We start from the raw sequence: 24,061 nt of genomic DNA on the forward strand, positions 1-24,061 counted from the left end.
CCTTGGTCTGACCATCATGTGGTGCCTTTTAAGCTCACAGCCTATTCTTCTTTACCGACAATCTATCCCAATCCCAAGCTGAAATATAAGAACTAGTCCAAATTAAACATCTCAATGCTTAATGAGCAGTTACTTAGTAAACAACATGTATTACTACATCAGGCTGATCTTGATCAGGTGGTGATTAATTGGTGGCTTACTGTAACCATCAATGTTTCCGTGTTGATCACCGTCAAATGTGCTGGCAGAATCCATCCACTGGCTCCATGGTTTACGGATATTCCTAAATCTGAAAAGCAAGGCTGCAAAGCGTTAGAAAGACTTTGGAGGAAATCATATAAGGATGAGGCTAAGAGTAAATATTGGGAGTGTCTGAAAGCCTATCATGTAACGCCGCGCTCTGACGCAGCGTCTCTTTCTGTCCTCACGGGTGGAACGCGCTACCGATATTCGGAGCACTGTTTCCCGTGTTTTTTTACTATGCTTTCTGGGAAGCATATATTTCGCTCCCGGTCGCGCTACACTTACTTGGAGCCTTTTTTCTTCTTTTGTTGTTGGTGGTGGGTTTTTTGTTGGTCCTTTTGCCTGTCTCTATCCATGTTGTGTCCATCTTGTCTTCTTTGTGTTTTTGTCCCAGCATGCTCTGTTTTTCTTTTATACTACTTCCTTTTTTCTATACTGGTCTATGGGCTTTTCCCAATCCAAGATGGTGTTACTTCCCTTTCCTGTGATGTCACTTCCCTTTTCTCAGTATATAAGTCAGTCAGTGTTGTTCCTCCTTGCGTTGCAAACACTTCCTTCTGGTTGTGCTGTTCGCTCCTGTTCTTTGTTCCTGCTTTTTGCCTTGGGAGATTTTTTACCTGTTCTTTGTTCCTGCTTTTGCCTTGGGAGATTTTGTTCCTGTTCTTTGTACCTGCTTTTGCCTTGGGATATTTTTGCCTGTTCCTTTTTTCCTGCCTTTTACCCTGGATATTGACTATTTTGATTCCTGTTGTCAAGTCCTGTTTTTTCTTGTTTTCCTTCAGGAGTTCCTGTTAGAGGCCTCAACTCCTACTCTTTGTTTGACATTTGGGGGGCATCAAGAACACGTTGCCTTTGATCTCATAGCCTCACCAAATCCCATCATGATTTTGGGAATTCCCTGGTTAGCCCGACACAACCCCTATATCAATTGGGAAACACGAACTATATCCCTAACGTCTTCATTTTGTCAACAGAATTGTTATTCCACTACTTCTTATTGGACTCCAAAAAGGTCCTGTCAGTCAACTAAGGATAACTCTATCAATATTATCCAGAGGGTTCCAGATTGTTATCAGGAATATATCGGGATTTTTCAGAAACCTAGTAATCCTATTTTGCCACCTCATCGCAGTTATGACTGTGCTATTCCTTTAATTCCTGATGAAGTCGTCCCCTTCGGTCGAATGTATTCTCTGACAGACCAAGAAAAGAAGGTGCTAAGGGACTATTTAGACGACAACTTATACAACGGTTTAATTGCTCCTTCCACGTCCCCCACTGGGGCTCCTCTCTTCTTCATCCCAAAGAAGACTAAGGAACTGCGTCCTTGTGTGGACTTTCGTGAACTCAACAGAATAACGATTAAGGATCGATATCCACTGCCTTTAATCAGAGATATATTGGATGCCATTCAAGGAGCCAAGATATTTACTAAATTAGACTTACCTAAGTGCCTATCATCTCCTTCGGATCAAGGAAGGAGATGAATGGAAAACAGCTTTCCGTACCCCTTTTGGGCACTATGAGTATCGTGTTATGCCCTTTGGACTGACCAACGCCCCTTCTGTTTTTCAACGATTTATGGAGTCAGTGTTCTCTGATGTACTCAATCAATATGTAGTCATTTATTTGGATGATATCTTGATATATTCCCGTGATCCTGAGCACCATGAAGATCATGTCCTGCAAGTCTTGGAAAGACTCAAGAAAATTGTTTTGTAAACCTGAGAAGTGTGAGTTCCATAAATCTGAAGTAAGGTATCTCGGGTTTTGTATTAATCAACACGGAATATCCATGGATCCTGACAAGGTCAGTGCCATATTAGATTGGCCTTCTCCAACATCCATTAAAGAAACGCAATGTTTTCTTGGTTTATCAAACTTTTATCGTCAGTTTATTCAGAACTTTGCCCACCTACAAAGTTTCATAACACAAACAATTAAGAAAGAGAACCTGAAGAAGGGTTTCATTTGGAACAAGGAGGCCGAACGCGCGTTTCAAGAATTAAAGACAGCCTTTACCCAAGCACCCGTGTTGTGTCATCCTGACAATACCAAGAAATTTATCGTCGAGACTGATGCCTCAGACAGAGCTATTGGAGCAGTTCTGCTGCAGAAGCAAGACAATGATGGATTGGAACATCCTATCTTTTATCTGTCTCATATTCTATCAGAGGCTGAATGAAATTATTCTGTTCTGGAACGAGAACTACTCGCTCTCAAAGTAGCTTGTAAGGAACGGAGGCATTTCCTGATGGGTTCCAGAGAGCCTTTTGAAGCTAGGACTGAACACCGTAATCTCCAGTGTCTTCGGAGCTTTCAGTGTCGCAACAGTCGTCAGGCTCGATGGGCTTTCTTTTTTAGTCAGTACGATTTCATGATCACGTACATACCTGGTTCCCAGAATTTAGTGGCAGATGCCTTATCCCGCAGATATCCTGACATAGCCCAGAACTCCTCTCCACATCTTATTGAGTCTAGCAGGATCATCGGAGCTACTCAATCTTTTCAAGAACGCATTCAATCCGAGTACCAGTTTCTGTCTGCTTCAGAATGGGATAGAGTGACTCCTTTTTTAGCAGAAGAAGGACAACTACTTCTATCAACAACATGCTCTTTTTCTACCTACCAAGAAAGTGCAGACAGAAGCCCTGCAAATGTGCCATGATTCTCCTATAGCCGGTCATCGAGGTATCAGGAAGACTCAGGAGCTGCTTCAGCGATATTTTTGGTGGCCTTCGCTAAAGACAGACACTGAAACCTATGTGTCAGCATGCCCAGTCTGTGCCCAGACTAAGATACCCCGAACTAAGGTGGCAGGTTTATTAAGACCTTTACCGGTTCCTTCCGCTCCTTGGTGTACTCTATCCACGGATTTCATATGTTCTCTACCTACCTCCTCTGGTAACCAAGTAATCATGGTGACCATAGATTCATTCACCAAGGTGGCCCATTTTTCAGCCTTCAAGAAACTACCAACGGCCCCAGAAATGAGTCGCATTTTTTTACGGGATATTTTTCGCCTCCATGGTCTTCCTCAAGAGGTCATTTCGGACAGAGGGCCTCAATACGTACCACGTTTCTGAAGAGCCTTTTTTGCCTTCTTTAACATTGAGATTTCTTTATCCTCAGGTTTCCATCCACAAACGAATGGGCAGACTGAACGAGTGAATCAAGAACTTCAGCAGTATCTGAGATGTTACTGTAATGCCACACAAAGCAATTGGTCGGAATATCTTGCTCTTGTCGAGTTCTCCTATAACAACACAATACATAGTGCGACCAAGACCACACCCTTTTATTGTACTTATGGATTTCATCTGCGGACTTTCACAAATGTTTCTCGAACACCTTCTTCTGTGCCTGCAGTCACTTCTTTTTCACAACAGATCCGTCGAATCCTGGGTCTACTTCACACAACTCTCCTAGCTTTGAAACAAGCTATGAAGCGAAAGGCGGATCGTTATCGGCAAGCCGCACCTTTGTATCAAGTGGGCCACAAGGTACGGCTTTCTTCCAGATTTCTACCATCCCGGTTTTCCACCAATAAGTTCAAACCACGTTTTTATGGACCCTTTCGAATTTCGCACATCCTGAATCCTGTAGTTGTGCGTCTCCGCTTACCTCATACCTGGAGGGTTCATCCTGTTTTCCATGTGTCCCAGTTAAAACCCTTTGTTCCTGATCCTTACCATCGCCAGTACCCACTTCCACCTCCTCTTTCTATCAACGGACAGCCTGAGTATGAAGTTCAGGAGATCTGTGATTCCAGAATTTTTTTACGCAAACTACAGTTTTTGGTCCATTGGAAAGGATACCCCCTCAGTGACTGTTCTTGGGAGGATGCTTCCTCCGTCCATGCTCCCCGTTTGGTTCGCCTGTTTTTTGACAATCATCCTGACAAACCTGGTGCCTCGGGGAGGGAGCCTACTGTAACACCGCGCTCTGACGCAGCGTCTCTTTCTGTCCTCGCGGGTGGAACGCGCTACCGATATTCGGAGCGCCGTTCCCCGCGTTTTTTGACTATGCTTTCTGGGAAGCATATATTTTGCTCCTGATCACGCTACACTTACTTGGAGCCTTTTTTCTTCTTTTGTTGTTGGTGGTGGGTTTTTTGTTGGTCCTTTTGCCTGCCTCTATCCATGTTGTGTCCATCTTGTCTTCTTTGTGTTTTTGTCCCAGCATGCTCTGTTTTTCTTTTATACTACTTCCTTTTTTCTATACTGGTCTATGGGCTTTTCCCAATCCAAGATGGTGTTACTTCCCTTTCCTGTGATGTCACTTCCCTTTTCTCAGTATATAAGTCAGTCAGTGTTGTTCCTCCTTGCGTTGCAAACACTTCCTTCTGGTTGTGCTGTTCGCTCCTGTTCTTTGTTCCTGCTTTTTGCTTGGGAGATTTTTTGCCTGTTCTTTGTTCCTGCTTTTGCCTTGGGAGATTTTTGCCTGTTCTTTGTTCCTGCTTTTGCCTTGGGATATTTTTGCCTGTTCCTTTTTTCCTGCGTTTTACCCTGGATATTGCCTATTTTGTTTCCTGTTGTCAAGTCCTGTTTTTTCTTGTTTTCCTTCAGGAGTTCCTGTTAGAGGTTTTTTCCCCAGTGTTGGGGTTTTTTCCCTCTGGGACTCCTTCTGGAGGGTACGGTCTGCTTTGGCGTAACCTGTCAAGCGGCACTGTGGCTACTAGAAGGGGTCGCCCTTATCTGGGAGTATCCAGGACCTGTGGAAGACTTGGTGTATTCGCCAATCCGAAATCCAGAGGTGAGAAGTCCAGCACAGTAGGTGACATATCATGCACAGTGTAAATCTGCTTGCACTACTTCTTATACAGAAAAAAACACTCATGTCCAGAATTGCTCATGGACCCTTTTTTAAAGTGGTGAAAGAATTAGAAGATGCTAGTAATGTTTCTCCTCTCAGAGCCAGGTTGATGATGTGGCTGTCTTTTTTTACTCAAAAATTTGAAAAGATTCACGCACTGCTGACTAGTGATGCCTTAAAATCTGAGGTCAGTTTGGCTATAAATGTGGGGAACCCGACTTTGGAAGAGAATAACCATGTGTTGTAAGCAAGTCACACAAGGAACATTTATATACAACAGGCTTATTGTCCTTGTACTAAGCTAGAACATTATTACAGCAATACATTGATATTCTCGTTAAAAGTAATTGTAACATAGTATAATCATTCTATCTTTAAGTATGCTTATTATTTATATAGTTATTAATTGTAAATAGTTGGAATGGTACGTTCCTGACTCACCTTAGAATGCGAAGATTAATGGTCTAGCTGGGAGCTCACCTTGGAATGTTGAGAGAGTGAGCAGTTGGATGGCCTTATGAGGAGTTCAAGAAATAAAGTTCCTGTCTTGAGGTGTTATCTCCTGCCCATCTTTACAACACTTAAATTGGCGACGAGGATGGAATGCTGTGCAGGGGGCAGTTGAACTCTTCACCCCTGATGCTGTGTAGAAAAAAGTGAGCTGATCCTGAGCCATCCAGCGAATAACTTCACCTTGGAGCTGGGTTGCTGAGGTATGCCAGGACATTTCCTGTGACTGTGTTGTTGTTTCTGGTGTGCAGAAACATCATGTCTGGCAGTGGAACGAAGTAAAAAAAAAAAAAAACAGCGTTAGACCAGAGAGGCGTGAGGCGTGCGAAGTCATCAACACCCTGGACGCGTGTTTCTGTGGGAAAATTGCCGTAAGTGTATAGCGTGTGCTCCAACTACAGCGTCATTAACGCTGTGTTTGTGACGGTAGCCGTTTGTAATGGAGCGAGGACGAAAATACAATAAATAAATAAATCGTCGAAGTACGAGAGAACCGGCGGCAGTCACTGAAGCTACGGTGCAACTGAGAGAGCTGGGCGGAGCCAGGACGTCAGAAGTCCTGATAAATACAAGTGTGAGGCATATTTTTATGGCGTTACTGAGCAGGAAGGACTACTGACTATGATTTTTCCCAGAGTGTAATGAGTATTACACGTGTACTGTATGAGCGAGGAACGTTCTGGGACGATGTAAATATATTCTTCAAGTGATTGGTGGAAAAAAAAAGTTACAATATATATGTATATGTGTATTGTAATGTTTAACTTGTGATGAATTCAAGATTTAAATAGGCATACTGAACTGTGAAGACATAAGTACTTATTGATTTAAGTTGTGGAAGTTTAACAAGTTCCAGAAATATAACCTAAATTAAGAATCAGAAGGAACCTGTAAGGGTATTGGATCTATTTACACAGACTTTAGCACAACATGGCTGCTGCCAGTATGAACCAACCCCGCCATTCCTAAATGAAGTGGGGGAACCGAGAGTACTTTGGAAGGATTGGATAAAATTGTTCGAATCATATATAATTGCCATTGGGGGTGAGAAGTTTTCACCATTACGGAAGCAGCATATCCTATTACATAATCTAGGAATACAGGGTCGGAAGGTTTACGACAACCTACCAGATCCAGAAGAAGAAGGGGAAGAAGGAGAAGATTTGGATGAATATGAAAAAACTCTTAAGAAATTAGAGGATCATTTTGGACTAAGAATCAATGTTGTACCAGAAAGACATACGTTTTTTTCTAGAGCACAAGATAAAGATGAAAGGGTATCAAGCTATATAGCTTGTTTGAAGGGTCTGGCAACCACTTGTGATTTTGGTAGCCTTGAGGACTCATTGATTAGAGACCAATTAGTTAGATGCACCAATAATAACAAGGTGCAAGAAAAGCTATTAATATTAAACCCCTCGTTAAAGGAAGCAATTGAGATTGCCAAGAGTATTGAGCATACGGCAGAATGTATGAATTTAATTAAAAATACCACGGCTGTGGAAGAAGTAAGGGAAGTCAAGGCCAGTTCCAAACAGGATTATAGAGAAATGAAACGAGAGGAAGAATGTAAGGTTCAGGAAGTACTACATAGGAAAAACTCTATAGATAACACAAAAAATAGGTGTTATAGGTGTGGCCATAACAAACATTTGGCGAATAACCCATATTGTCCTTCTAGGAGTTGCATATGCAGAAAATGTGGAGCCAGGGGGCATTATGCAAGGATGTGCAAAGGGGATAAATGTGAACCGGGAGGTAAGAAAATCGTGCACAAGGTAGAAGATGGTCAAGATTACCATAGTAAATTTGTGTAACAAATGAAGAGCGGTAGTGGGGCAAAGAGTATGAATGAAACATACCCTTCGTGTGAAATTACCTTGGAGGGTGAGAGAGTGAGAGTGTTCGCAGATTCGTGCTCTCCGTTTACAATTATAAATTATGGTATGTATGAAAACAAATTCAGGAGGAAAGGATACGTTTTGCAACCGGCGGATATATCCCCAAGTGGGTATAACAATGATCCAATACCATTGGAAGGAATGCTGAATATGCAGATAACATTCAAGGATAGGAAGATAAAGGGTAAAGTTTATTTTACTAGCAAGGGATCCAATCTTCTCGGATGGAAACATCAAAAAGAATTAGGTATACGGCTTGACCCTAATTTAGAAGAACCTGTACTGGTAGTGGAAAATTCCAATAATGACCATGCAGTATGTAAGGAGTTCCCTAATGTATTTGATGACAGACTAGGCCGGTTGATTAACTACCAACACAAGATTATTGTGAAAGATGGAGCAATCCCTGTCTCTCACAAAGTGAGATCCATTCCATTCCTCATGCGTGAACCTTTGAAACAGGAGCTGTGTAGATTGGAACAACTGGGCGTGATTGAACCAATTGAGAGTTCACTATGGTTAACTCCCATTGTAGTGGCCCGTAAACATAATGGGAAAGGTATACGCGTATGTGTAGGTCTGAGGGACTTAAATGCTAACATTTGGGTGGAGAGATTCCCCTTACCCAAGATTAATGAAATGCTGAGTACAATGGGCCCGGCAAAAGTTTTTAGTGTTATTGATCTTTCCTCAGCGTATCACCAAGTTGAGTTACACCCCTCTTCACGTTCGCTCACCTCCTTTATCACACCATTTGGTGCTTTCAGGTATTGTAGAATGCCGCTCGGACTAGCGTTCGCTGTGGCTGTTTTCCAGCGAATCATGCAAAATATCCTGAAAGACATCAAAAATGGCCTATGTTTCCAGGATAACATGTTGATTTACGGCAACAGCAAACAAGAACATGGTGACACTCTAAGGGAAGTGTTCAAAGTTTTGAGTCATGCCGGAATGACTATTAAAAAGGAGAAGTGCTGTTTTGGGGTAGAGTCTGTGGAATATCTAGGACATAGAATTACGAAGGATGGGGTCCATCCTAAATATGACTTAGTGGAAGCAGTAAAGAAAGCTGTAGCTCCTACAAACAAACAGGAACTTAGATCTTTCTTAGGTGTTGCTGAATATATGGCCAAATTTGTACAAAACTTTGCCATGGTTACGGCAACCATGAGGAAGCTGTTAAAAAAAGAGGTGCAATTTGTATGGGATGTAGAATGTCAACAAGCATTTGACATGATCAAGGAAGCAATAATTAGTTCTCCACATTTGGGAATTTTTGATTCCAATCATAAAACTTGGGTGACCACGGATGCCAGTGGCCAAGGTTTGGGAGCAACTTTATCCCAATATGTTAATGGTCAAAAGAGGATTGTTGCCTTTGCCTCCATAGCATTGTGCGGAGCAGAAGGGAACTACTCGACCATTGACAGGGAGACGTTAGCCTGCTTTTGGGGTGTGAATCATTTAAAATTTTTCCTTTGGGGTTTGCCATTCACAATAAGAACTGACCATAAACCTTTAGTCAATGTATTTACCACTCAAGGTAGAGAACGTGCCACTCCTCGGATTGCGAAGTGGATGTTAGGCCTTGGAAGCTATAATTTTGAAGTGGTACATGTCCCAGGTAGTAAGAACACAATAGGCGATTACCTGTCCAGGTCCATGAAGCACAATACAGAAGATGCTGACGAGCAGAGGTATAAGAAGTAAACATCTAATCTTGAACCAATACTATGGGTGGAACTGGCAAGTCTAACTAAGGAGGAATGGGTTAAGGAAACTAGGGAAGATAAAGTACTGAATCTACTGAGAGGAAAGATTGTCACTGGGTGGCCAAATAAATTAAAAGACATGGAGGATGACCTTAAGGGATACTGGGATATCAGATCGGAGCTCCACATTTCTGATGATTTAATCATGAGAGGGGAGAGAGTCATACCTCCGGAGAAATTGTGGAACAAACTAATAGAGTTAGCACGTGAAGGTCATTTAGGGAGGAGCCTGACGAAAAACTAATTAAGAGCTACATATTGGTTTCCAAAAATGGATGGGTTAGTAGAAAACTCTGTCAGGGAATGTACAGCATGTGCACTGAGTGACAAGACCAACTTGACACGCAAGGCTCCATTGTCACCCATGAGTGTGCCAATTAAACCGTGGGACAAACTAGGTTTGGACATTATAGGACCAATGAATCACCTAGGTTGCAAGGGACGATATGTTTGTGTCTTGATTGATTATCAATCTCATTGGACAATATTCAAAATTGTAAGTCAAATCACGACAATGGATGTTGTCCAGTTTCTAACTGAATCCTTTATGAGTGAAGGAGTCCCCAGCACATTGGTGACAGACAATGGTGTGCAATTTACATCTGATGCTATGAAAGTTTTCTTGAAAAACTGGGGCATTTGTCATTTTAGGACCGCCTTCTATAACCCTAAGGCAAATGGGTTGGTGGAGAGGATGAATAGAATGTTCAAGGAATGCATTCAGAGAGCGAGTGTGTCAGGAAAGCTGTGTGAGGATGCACTAAGACAAATGTTATGGGCCTATCACACCACACCTAATGCAGTCACAGAGGTATCACCATTCCAATCTTTGAAGGGTAGACAATCTGGTACCAAACTAAATCCTAACTGGTTGAAGGGTGGTGAGTAGTTACATGAGCAGAGGGAAGTGACTGCTGCACGTGTTAAGCGTAAACAGGAAAAATATAGGAATTGGTACAATGCTAAATTTGACACTAAAGGAAGGTTATAGCAAGTAGGTCAAAGGGTTAAGGTCAGGCTCCCTGATAGGTTGCAACCAGGATATAGTAAATTCTCAGACCCACTCAGAATCAAAGAAGTTTTTAAAAATGTTGTCAGATTAGAAGATGGTAGATGCTGGAGCATGGATCGTATAGTGAGCCATCAGGAGTCAAAGAACGATGAGAGAGGATGGTCAACTACAGGAAACGAATCCTCTGATCCAGCGGACAACAACCAACGATGTAGCACTTGGATCAGAAGAAGCCATGCATGGTGTAGGGACCTTATCTTCTCTCGCTAAGGAGGGGAGATATGTTGTAAGCAAGTCACACAAGGAACATTTATATACAACAGGCTTATTGTTCTTGTACTAAGCGACATTATTACAGCAATACATTGATATTCTCGTTAAAAGTAATTGTAACATAGTATAATCATTCTATCTTTAAGTATGCTTATTATTTATATAGTTATTAATTGTAAATAGTTGGAATGGTACCTTCCTGACTCACCTTAGAATGCGAAGATTAATGGTCTAGCTGGGAGCTCACCTTGGAATGTTGAGAGAGTGAGCAGTTGGATGGCCTTATGATGAGTTCAAGAAATAAAGTTCCTGTCTTGGGTCTCCTTCCCATCTTTACAACACAATGCATCATCTAGGAGAAATCGGGACACCAAATTAGGGCCCTCATTATGAGTTTGGCAGTCTTCAGGCAAGACTGCCATGGAATATCCCACCACCACCCCACCAGTGGTGGCGGTACAGTGGCCGCCGTATTACGAGTCACAATCACCAAGCCGACGAAACACAGTGAGAAATCCAACACCACCAGTTTCACTGACGGCGAAAGAGCGCCTGCCCGCCCACTGGGCCAGCCATGCCGACACCATTCTGGCCACCATGTTATGAGTCACATTTCAGCACACTGGAACATGCATGGTGGGAAACCATTGGCGGTGCGCACCGCGGCCGGCTAGAAAATACCCACAAATAGAAGGCAACACCAGATTGGACAGGTCAAATACCCCACACCTGAATCACATACACACACCACAAACACCTCTTCACTGCACCATAATGCACACCCCCTCACACCACCTCAAACCCTTGTGAATACTACCACTACCCAGGGATACAGGACCCACCAACCACTGCACAATGAGCATTTATTTTACACGTTGCACATACCCCACAACAATCAGCCGCCAGCACTGCACCTCACACGTATAGCACTCATTCCCACAACATGTCACGCCACAAGCATCCATACTTCACTGACAATTAGTTGCAGGTGATGGTAGACGAGATAGTCAGAGTCGAGCCACAACTGATGGGAGCACAAGTCAAGTAAATGTCTATGGCCAGGAAAACTGAGCTTTGGCAGAGGATCGTCAGCAGGGTGAATGCAGTTGGCAGCTACCCATGCACAAGGGTGGACATCAGAAAGAGTTGGCATGACCTCAGGTGGAAGGTTCATTCCATGGCGTCCAAGCACAACATTGCCCTCAACCAGACTGGCGATGGACACCCACCTCCTCCCCTTGACTTGACATCCTGAGAGAAGGTGTTGAACATCATGCATTCTGAGGGCCTGACTAGAATCATCGGAGGGATAGACTCTGGTAAGGAAGCAACACCCCCCTGAGCACTAACCACTTCAGTCCTGCATGCCTCCCTAGCATTCAACACTCGTTGTGCCATCACAAACCACAAAACAGCACCCTCCACTATCACCCCACTTTCCTAATCTGCATGCCACACCACCCCTTTCCCACCATCCACACACCCACCCTACACAATGCACGCTAAACCTTCACAGTCTCATCAACTATCACTCCCACAATCCATCACTACACACGCCAGACCCGAGTCACTCTCACACCTCACAGTGGAGCACCTGCTTGGACAATCATCCCACATACCACCCTGACTGCTAGCCAACACCGCCTCACTACCTATGGAAATTACAGCAATGTCAAACAGCAAACCCAAGACTACATATGATTTGAAAAGCATGGCCCAAAGCCCATTCACCATGCAGTGCCTGCATTTGCTGCAAATGTCTATGGCATCCCTGGGTAACAAATCCACCAACTGCAAGCAGCACACCATGACACTACAGCGACAGAGATAACCCTGCCACTGCCACCCGGCAGAGGATGGCAGGGTCAGACAGCCCTCCGCAGGATGAAGGCCCCAGTGGATGTCTGGAGGACGATGAATTGCCTGGGCCATCTGGGGCACCTGGCCAGTCCACACCCAGCAGCCCCACCCTGGACACCCCAGACTCACCCCACTGTGTGGCTAAAACACCTCAGGTAGCCCCTCCACCTCAAACCTGTGCATCAGGGACCACTCTGTTAGAGGTGTGCCGCACAGTACAGGGGCCTGAGTCAAGGGCACCCGCCCTAGAAAATGAAGGCCCTGGTGCTATTGGGAGTGGGCACTGTTAGAAAAGGGGGCCTTTGGTTGGTAGTCGGGTTACCCCCTGTCCAAGCAAGGACCCTCACTCTAGTCAGGGTAAGTCACACACAATCCAAATTATCCTGTGCCCACCCTCTAGTAGATTGGCACTGAGCAGTCAGGCTTAATTTAGAAGGCAATGTGTAAAGTATTTGTGCAATAAATCATACAATAACACAATATAGCACCACAAAAATACACCACACAGTGTTTAAAAAAATATATAATATTTATCTGGATAAATGCAGGTCAAAACGATTAAAGATGCAATAAGTAAATGTTGAGATATCACTGAAAAGTGATATAAAGTGTCTCATATCTTTTAAAAGCAAACAGAGTCTCTTTCAAGCACAAAGTACCTGGTTCGCATAAAAAATCTCCGTAAAGGGCTGCAGAGGAGGAGATGCGTGGAAAGAAAGAGGTGTGCGTTGATTTCTCAGTCCGCACACGCAATGTGTCATTTAGTTTTCATGCAGGGATGGCTGTGCCTCGAGCTTGCCGCTCGGTCATGCATACTCTTCGGGTTGCGGGGTTTTCAGATTCCCCGGGGACGATGCGTGGATTTCCTGCATGGGCAGGATGAAGTCACAGGAGCTGCGTCAATCCGGTAGGCGTTGCGTAAAAAAATTCTACTGCGCGGCAGGTGCAGAGTCAATTCCTCTCTGGAAGTCAGGGTGCATCGCTGTGGCTCGGCTATGCATCATTCCGGTGAGCCAGTCCGTCGAAGTTCCGGTCGCTATGCTGGCACTGCGTCGATCTTCTTGTTGCAAACTCAGGCTGTATCGTTCTGGTTTGGCGTGCGGTGAAATTTTCACCACGCAAGGCGGGCTGTGCATCATTTCTGGCAGGCTCTGTGTCAAATTTCACCACACAAGGAGTCCTTCTTGTAGAGATTAAGGGGGTTATTACAACTTTGGAGGAGGTGTTAATCCGTCCCAAAAGTGACTGTAAGGTGACGGATATACCACCAGCCGTATTATGAGTTCCATAGGATATAATGGACTCGTAATACGGCTGGTGGTATATCCGTCACTTTACTGTCACTTTTGGGACGGATTAACACCTCCTCCAAAGTTGTAATAACCCCCTAAGTCTTTTTGGTCCTGAGACTTCAGAGAACAGGAGGCAAGCTCTATCCAAGCCCTTGGAGAGCACTTCTTCACAACAGCCAGAGAGCAGCAAGGCAGCAGCCCTTCACAGAAAGCAGACAGGTGAGTCCTTTGAGCAGCCAGGCAGGTCTTCTTGGCAGGGTGCAGGTTCTGGTTTAGGTTCTCTTCTCCAGGGATTGTCTGAGTTGGTAGGGGCAGAGGCCCTGTTTATACCCAAATGTGCCTTTGAAGTGGGGGAGACTTCAAAGAGTGGCTTAGAAGTGCACAAGGTCCACTTTCAGTTCAATCCGCTCTGCCAGGGTCTCAGTAGGGTGTGTGGCAGTCGTTTGTGTGAGGGCAGGCCCTCCACCCTCCCAGCCCAGAAAGACCCATTCAAAATGCAGATGTATGTAAGTGAGTCTGAGTATCCTGTGTTTGGAATGTATCTGAGTGAATGCACAAGGCGCTGTCAACTAACCCCAGCCTGACGTGGATTGTAAGGCACAGAAAGATTTGAGTGCAGAGAAATGCTCACTTTCTAAAAGTGGCATTTCTAAAATAGTAATATTAAATCCACCTTCACCAGTCAGCAGGATTGTGTTTCACCATTCTGGCCATACTAAATATGATCTTCCTATTCCTTTCATATCAGCAGCTACCACTCAAACAATGTATGAGGGCAGCCCATATGTTAGCCTATGAAGGGAGCAGACCTTACAGCAGTGTAAAAACTTATTTAGGAGTTTTACACTGCAAGGACATGTAAACTACATAGGTAAATGTCCTGCCTTTTGCTTACACATCACCCTGCCCTAGGGGTTACCCAGGGCACACCTTGGGGGTGACTTATACATAGAAAAAGGGGAGTTTTAGGCTTGGCAAGTACTTTTAAATGCCAAGTCGAATTGGCAGGGAAACTGCACACACAGGCCTTGCAATGGCAGGCCTGAGACAAGGTCAAGGGGCTACTTAAGTGGGTGGCACAATCAGTGCTGCAGGCCCACTAGTAGCATTTAATCTACAGGCCCTGGGCACATATAGTGCACTCTACTAGGTACTTATAAGTAAATTAAATAGCCCAAATGGGTATGATCCAATGTTACCATGTTTAAAGGGAGAGAGCATATGCACTTCAGCACTGTTTAGCAGTGGTAAAGTGCGCAGAGTCTTAAAACCAGCAAAAACAGCATCTAAAAAATGGAGGGAGGCAGGCAAAAAGTTATGGGTGACCACCCTAAGGCTGTCAGGTCTAACAGGCACACTATGCCATGGGCACAGGGGGTAGGGGTAATGGGAGGGGATCTGTGATTCAAGGGAGGGTCCAGCAACAACATCAGACTGGCCAGGAGCCCCTCACCCAGGTCCTGGGTGCATACCACCAAACCCAGGACACCATGGCCCAGATCCTCACTACCCTGCTGGAGACCCAGAGGCTTCAGAGGGAGAACCATAAGGAGGCCATGCAGCAGTGGCAGACCCACAATACCACCATGGTCTCCATAGCAGGGGTGCTGGCGGAACTTATCACTATCCAGCATCAGTCCACCTCCCACCAGCAGGCCCCTTCTATTAGCCAGATCACATCTGAGTCCTCCACGTCAGCCGCAGCCAGTTTAATGGAGGCCCTGCCACAGGACAAGCAGCACACCAACATCCCTTCCCCTATAGCTGAAGAGCCCCCATGCATGCGAGGACATCCAACCAGACATCCAGCCTCCACTGATGCCAAGACCAATGCCAGGAAGTGAGACACTTCAGAACATACTCCCTTGTGTGTCACAGCAACACCCTGTTGACTGTCCACTGTCATAACTCCATTTTCACATCGCCATCATACTGGACTTCGACTCCCCACAGGTGGGCTAAGTACTCTGATGATCCATTCGCCATGACCCCACTCATCAGCCCTTGCACTTGTCACATAAAAATTAACACCTTTGAGCACAGTTACTGTACATCTTTAACTACCATGATTACAATATAGACAGCCATGACATGTGTAACAGGCAGACCATTGTCCTACCATATATGTGACAGTGCCAGAAGGGGGAGCTATCATTTACAAGTTCTAAAATACAGATAAGAGCACAACATTTATAGTTATGGGTTCACCCAAAGCCCACATTGAACACATAACACTTGTGGCAGCCGTGCACACAGCAGACATTGCTACTGGTTACATAGCATGGCTTTTACACATACCTGCATGTCAGTGTAAGTATTGTTGTTTCAGCTTTGCTCTGGAATCAGCTGTATCCTTGTCATCCTTGTCCTCATCACTCCCCATGTCCCCTTCATCAGCCACTGCCACAGCTGCACCATCCTCAATATCCAGTAATGGGATATGGTGTCTGAGAGCCAAATTGTGTAACATGCAGCATGCCAAAAGGATCTTTCACACTTTCACTGGTCTGTACAATAGGGCCCCTCCAGTAAGGTGCAGGCACCAGAATCGGGCTTTCAACTCTCTAAAGGTGTGTTTGATGACCCATCAGGTCCTAGCATGGGCCTCATTGAAACGGTTTTCAGCTGCTGTAGTCGGATGCCTGAGAGGTGTCAGCAGCCATGGCAGGTTGGGATAACAAGAGTCACCTGTGTGCAAAAAGGTAATAGGCATATTGAAAACTGTAGGTAAATCGGGCAGGTGGTGTAGAGTGTTCAGAATACAGAGGCACACATATGACACAATGCATACAGATGAACCAGGCATGAATCCCTTTGCAGTGGTGCCATCATGTGTGGGATGCTGCTGTGCCGCAGAATGTAGGCATCATGCACTGAACCTGGGAACCGGGAAGTCACTTTTGTGATGTAGAGGTCTGTGAGACATACTAACTGCACTTTGGTTGAGTAGTAGTTTTTACGGTTCCTGTTCAGTCCTCCTGGGTGGCAACAGGGCAATGTGGGTCCACAGTGGGCAGATTGTCACATTGGGGAAACCTGATGTAGCTGCCTATGTGTTTGTGTAGGGCACATAGGACATTCTTCAAGACGTAGCTGAACATCTTATGCCTGCTGTCCCTAACCCACCAATGCAGCTCGGGTTGGAGACAGCTCAGGGCATATGTCGGTTAGGCTGTCCTGAGACAGCTGGCCAAACCCACATGTGCACCGACAACAGTGCCACCAATCCTCCTCTCAGCCTGTCATCCCCATGGCCCTGCCCCCAAAGAAAAATAAAACGATAGTAAACGTGGTTTATTATTGTTTTATTTTTCAAGTTTGGCAGCTGCTGGTGGGGGCGACACTCCTCTGCCACAGCGGAGGTGCTGCCGCTTAGATTTAGAAAAAATATAATTTTTGTTATATGCTCCAGAACAATAACCCACAGTAACTACACTATGCATTCCATGGATGAGGAGGAATGTTTCTGTTGAGATAAACAAATAAACTTCAATGAGTGATTGGCTTTATTTGGCTTACCTGGTTTTTCAAAACTTCCCTCACCCCCTCTGTCAAGACAATTAAGTGCAGACAAGAATCTGAGTTATCAAATATTCCTTCACTGGAAGCTTTGGAACATGCTTCCACAAACAAACTAGCCCTTGAAAATGGGTAAGGTACTGCATGTTACTTGTGCTTTCATGTGCAAATTGTGGAGAAATGTGGCCCAACGGTAAGAGCAGCAGACCTTGATGCAGAGATCTGGCCTGGGACCAGGGTTCAATTCCTTCCTCAGTTGTCCTTGGGCTCAATTCCCTTGGACCAAATAATTCTCACCTTGGTGCCTAATCTAATTGATGGGTCCCACTCTGTAACTTTGGGCAATTGCTTGCTTAATCTCCACATCAGTGCTTGAATGCCTGGCTTCACCCTGGGGCTGTCCAGGAGTAGGAGCCTCCCAGGGAAAAGCCAGGAGGGGTTCCACAGTGGTATGTGTACAGTGCCTTGAGACCCTAACGGGTGAGTAGTGTGCTATACAAGTGCAAAGTTTACAGTTTTTTCTCTCAGGACACCCCTCATGATATTGCTGATCTCCGTAACAAACATACACTTATTTCACAGGCACCTTCAAATTGCCACCATCCTGCTTTATGAAAGTCATTTAAAGCACATTCCTTCTACTTAACAACAGTGTTGTGCATTCATACAAAGTTCCAATATGAAACACAACATTGTTTGAGATATTTTTCTCACTTGCAGCTAAAAAGATAATACACTTAAAAGAAGGTGTTTGTTTTACAAGCTGCAGAGGCTTGAGTTTAAACATGGAGCAGAGGAGAAACTCTAACACTACACACATTCAAATATGAAGCATGTCAGTAAATATCTATGATACAATACATCAAAATGTTTGTTTTTGTTTAGCTACTCGGTGGTGCCTATTAGGAAATGTAAATTCACATTCTAAATTTACTGATGTGCAAATTTGCCCTACACTATGGGTGTATCTGCACATGTATGCTATTCGTCATTTCCAAGGGTAGATTTACACTGAAGTGTAGCCTTACATATTTCAAACTCCTCAGTTCAGTTCTATGTTTGAATTTGAAAGTGTAATGTTATTACCAGTAACTTTTCACATGAAGGAGATGATTTCTGAAACCGTGGTGGCGGTCACCCTTTGGGAAACTACAGGGATTAAAGTTTATTATTTATAATAATGATAATTAAACATATTTAACATAAAATGTAAATACATGATAATTGAAAGATGTATTATTAACATAAAATAAACTTACCACACATTACATTATGTGAAATAAATAATTAATGAAGTTAAATCTATTTACTCATTTTATAAATAATGTTCCTTTCTCGCTAGCCAGACTAAATTAGTTATCACTCATGCTGTCCACATGCACTGCTTATACCTAGTCGTGGGTAAAATATTCTGTTACAGCTGGGGAATTGGCTGAATATATAATCCACCAATTGCTGCATGACAGAATTTGTTTCTTGCACGTGGCTCCAGAATGGTAAATTGGCGAGTGTGAGTTATGTTTGGTGTCCTGTAGAGAGATTTGGCGAGTGTGAGTGAGATTTGGTGCCCCCTAGAGCAATTTCCAGTCACTAGGAGGACATCTAGCAAGATTTTGCTAACGTGGGCGGTCGTGGATGATCACTAAGATTCACTGTCAGGAGGCAGGTGCTGAAGTTGAAAACCTACTCAAGTGGCAATAAAATCAACTTGAGTAGCTAAGCCCTCTGGTGTGCTTCATGGTGACGTTTGAGCTGATTTTTCAGTGCCTGCACTCGCTTCCAGCACTAAATAACAGCACAAGCTGCGTGAGGTGCCTTACCCACTGGTGGAATTCTGCAGAATCAAATTCTGTGAGTTCTGCCCACCACTACTTATACCTTTTCATATTACATCACTTATAGCATGTTAAATCATCCGATTGTACAATACAATAAATTTATAACCATAAGTTTTGAATTTTTGACGTTCATGTAGTTTAAGTTGACTTTGTATAGAAATAAGAAATTAAGGCCCACATTTATACTTTTTTAGCACCACATTTGCGTCATTTTTTGACGCAAAAGTGGTGCAAAGTTACAAAATGCAATTGTATTTTGTAACTTTGCACCGCTTTTGCGTCAAAAAGCGGCTAAATGCAGCCCTAAAAAAGTATAAATATGGGCCTAAGTTTTCCTATTTATAACTACTCTTAATCTTTTGGGTTTTTCATTGAATATGCATTTTTTTATTTTCGTTTCTAAGAAGTAGTATCTTTATGATTGTGGAGTCTCTGCTCATAAAAAGATAGGAAACTCCTATCTTTTTTTGTGTGGAGATTCAACACTTGTAAAGATACTTCTCATAAATCCTTTTGTGAATAGCATATAATCATAAACATACACACAAGTGTAAGCTTACCTTTGTTAATGAGGCCCATATATAGATTTACACACACACACACACACACACATCTATAATTATTAACTCTCCTGACTGGAATGGCCCAATCAGTTAGCCTGGGACTGTACACCTCAGACACTCGCAACCTCATTTACGGAGTTCTGCAAGGTTCCTCACTGAGCCCGACCATCTTCAACACAAACATGATCCCTCTAGAAGCATCATCTGCTACCACAGCATCAACATTCTCTCCTATGCTGATGACATTGAACTCATTCTTTCCCCCATGGACAAAATGCCCAGTACCCGGATCAGGTTTGATGCCTGCTTGACTGAAATTGTCCACTGGATGAAGGCCAACTGTCTAAAGCTGAACACTATCAAGACCATAATCAGGATCTTTGGGAAGGGCCACCACCCAAGCCAACAACATTGGGATCATCATCAGCAGGTAACTTAACATGGCTGCCCAAGTCAATACCGTCACTGCCTCATGCTTCCAAACCCTGAAGGTGCTGAGGAAGATAATCTAATGGCTTCCAATCAGCACCTAGAAAATTATCATGCATGCCCTTATCCTAAGCAAGGTGGACTATGAAAACACCATCTATGCTGTGTTCAACAATAAAACTGACCAGAAGGCTGAAGACCATTCAGAACTTGGCACTCACATCACATTGAAAGAACTCCACTGGCTCCCCATTCACAAAAGAGCACAACTCAAACTCTTCACCCACAATTTGAGGCACTATATAACAATTGGGCAGCATACCTTAGCAATTGCCTCTGCTTTCACAAGCCTTCCATACACTTCTGCTCAGCCGGCTTCCTATCTGCACAAATCCCACACATCTTGAAAACCAGATCCAGTGGTCGAGCCTTCAGCTACATCCCTCCTAAAGTGTGAAACAACCTGTTGCTACACATAAGAGCCTCACCCTCACTTCTTGAAATTTGTAACAAGCTGAACACCTGGCTTTTCGAGTAGCACCATTAAGCCCTGGGTATGGCTAGACTCACACCAGCCCAGTGCCAGGATACTCTCCTCTGTAATAGCACACTCCACAAATCTTCATAACATAGCATAACATAGCATAACATAACATAACATAACATAACATAAGATAACAAAATATAAAATTAACCAGTGGCGGCCACCACTGGGTAGTTATAGCCAGGATGACGTTTCCATAGGAAGTTGATTTTATTGGTTTGCTAACAATTCACAAATCTTCACATAACTTTCCAAAACAAAAGTTGTATTCACCTCATCCTCTTCCTGTAAAGCTGTGGGGTAATCTGTCAAGTGGAGGCAGAAAAAAGACATATTTTCCCGATGCAATTTTCCATAGGAACTTTATGCACAGCTACAGCAAAAATGACTGAACAGAAGTACATCATATTTGGCAGAAAGCTAGATCTTAATCCAGAAAGCATGTGTTCTGTGATTTGGTGTAAATCTGTATTTTTTGAGAAATTAAGACTCAAAACTTTGCAATTTCATGCTGCGGCTCCACCACACATTCTTGAGCTCAAGCACACATTGTGATTGGCTGGCCCCAACCTGTTGGAAAAGTGGTGGTCACCATTTTAGGGCTCATTAACGTGGTCTCTGAGTCCTACAAAAAGTTAAAATGATATATACAGGGGCAGGGGAGGGGTGCCATGTATTTTCTCCCTAATTAAAAATAAAATAAAGTTGTTTTGGGGTTTTTGTGAAACAGAGGATGCACCGCAAACACCAGGAGAATTGTGGTGGATCCGTGGATCTGTGGCACAACAAAATAAAAAACGGGGATCGAGCACCCATGTTACTTAGGAATTGTAATACTATCTTACTTTTAAATAATAAACCTTAGAAATTCACTGAAAAAAACAAACGCTAAAGAGATATTATAGTTAACACATGACCTAAAGTAACAATAACTCTCACCTTCTCCATGCACTATTTGTGTATTTTTTGCTGAAAAAAAACAAAGGTTGAACGGGTGTTACAATTAAGTGAAAATGTCAGTTAAATCATACCATTTTAAACAAATAAAACCAATGAAATTCAACAATTATATTTATTTCAAAGAACTATAACTTGTGCCCTACAGTAATTATAACTTGTGCCCCTATCATACACAGTGTTGTCATGAATGACATAATTTCAACTGTTGCAGTGATGTTATCAATTATGTCATAGCATGTCATAAGTAATGTAATATGAAGAACTGGTTGAAGTGGTTGAGGCTTTTTTGGAATGTTTGGAAAAGATTTAAGTTATAAGCAAACTAAAAAATGTTTTCCTATGGAAAGACTGTTCTAACTATAAATAACCAGTAGTGGTCTCCATCTCCACTGTGTAGTTATACGCAAGTCTCGCTTTCCTTGGCAAGAGTGCTTTTCGATTCGCTAATAACTTTGAGTGCTGTTTGACAAATTGTCACAAAGCTTTCCAAAAAAGATGTATTCACCTCAGCTCCTTCCTAGAACATTTCAGCATGATATGGTGGGCTGGCAAGAGAAAAAAGGGGTGGTCCCAGCTGCAATTTCGATAGGAAGTTTTGAACAGTGATAAAGAGAAAGTGACTTCTGGAGTTTGTGTTTAAAAACAAATTTGGAAAAAAAATATACCAGATGTCATGTTTGGTGGTGTTGTCTGTCATACTTTTCCATCGTTGAAAAGAACTACTGTGAACATTGTTTCATGCCAATATACAGGGATGCCCACTGGTCCAGGGGACATCGGTCTGTATGGAGGTTTGAGTAAAGGCAGGGTGGTGGAGGTAACGTCCTCATGACTCAGTCTCCCTCTACTCCATCTGTCAACCCATGAATTAGGCACTTTATGTGCACACAGGTGGCCCTGGCCAGTGAGGAAAGTTTTTATGGAATATTGAATTTTGCACTTTTGAAAGGTTGTACCTGCATGAGTAATGTGGAAGGGGGTGTTTGTAAACCAAACTGTAATAGCAATGGATCACCTGCATTGCCAAAAATTAGACATGAAACTATTTTAATCTTCTGTTTACCAGACAATACATAACAAGAATCTCTTTCAGGAGGACTGGGCAGTAAACTCTGCTCTGCTGGCTGAGTTCCCAGAGTTTTGCAACTCCATGCTCTGCTTGGAGTGCTATGTATGGAAAAAAAACTTTACCACCCACCCCTAGCTTTTGTGGTTGGTATGCTGACAGTGTGCCCCGGCAATATGATCCAAATGTGTGTAATAGGCAGTATACAGCATTCCACCACAGTTAACGGATCCGAAAACAGGCAAAGTAGGTAACAGTAGAAGCAATACCAAATCCACCTCTATCCCATGGGCACTGGCTGTTTGTTTGTAGCTATCATCAAACCTCCATTTAGATTGGTTGAGGTCCATGAATCACTTGCTCTTCTCTGATATTTAATGTGCAATGTGATGTCACTTATGATGCAGCGTTCTAGAACTGGGGAATTGGAAATGGAAAGTCAATGTCATCACTGACGGGTTACGACCCGTCGTCAACTTCATCAGCTTCTCATACAGCTACGGGTGGGGCAATCTCCTGGGCTATCTTGCACCTCTCCCTTTAATCAGGGCAATGAAACAATGAAAAAACTGCATAGTTCATTCTTCATACTATAAAATCCAAACACATTTGCTTTGCAGTTGACTTATTCCGTTTCACTGTTGAATAGCATGTCGTATGGAGGTTTATGACGTAAATCATACATTAGTGCATGTTTAGTTAGTATTGTCTGTGTCGGTGTGCTATGGATCAAGAGGAATTTAGGATGGCGTACCTGCACTGGGCCAGTAGACTTCCCAGTGCAGGCTTCAGACAGCATTGTGCGTGTATGTTCTAATTTCAGAATAAAAGCAAGTAATATGTTTGACCTCACTGCACAAAAGCCAGCTTCAGACTTAAGTTATAAAACATGTACATGATACACTTAGGGAAGCCGTATCAATATTAACTTATCAAACTGTTAGAACTTTGTGATGGGGACTGCTTCCAGTTCTTGTGTCTGGCATCAGCTGGTGCCATGGTTACCCGACCAAGGTCAAATATTTTTGAAAATTAGATGCTGCTGGACATGGCAGATTACACATGCCACCTCTCCTGAGACGCAGTGGCCTAAGAAGCCCTGCTAGCTTGAGGACCACACAGAGGATGGCCATATCCGGAAGGTGGCCATACGGTGCAACCAGGGATGGGATGGGGGGCTCATGAAAGTCACATCCCCTTCCCTTCTTGCTACAATTACCCGAGAACTGGCTCAGCACTTCAGCCGCTGCTATCCCTGGTAATCCTGGGGGCTGAGTACTGTTACGAACAGGAGGCCTCTAAACCACGGTACAGATGGAGCCATGGTGAGCAGACCCCAAAAGTTGCAACTGAACGAGTCAGTGAAGGTGGCTCTCTATTTCTTCCTTAACCAGTGACCGAGCACCCCTATTGGACATTGTAGGGGACACTTTCGGAAAGGCACTAGCAGCCCATATGGACCCC

This window comes from Pleurodeles waltl, chromosome 12, assembly GCF_031143425.1.
Source record: "Pleurodeles waltl isolate 20211129_DDA chromosome 12, aPleWal1.hap1.20221129, whole genome shotgun sequence".
Lineage (NCBI taxonomy): Eukaryota > Metazoa > Chordata > Amphibia > Caudata > Salamandridae > Pleurodeles > Pleurodeles waltl.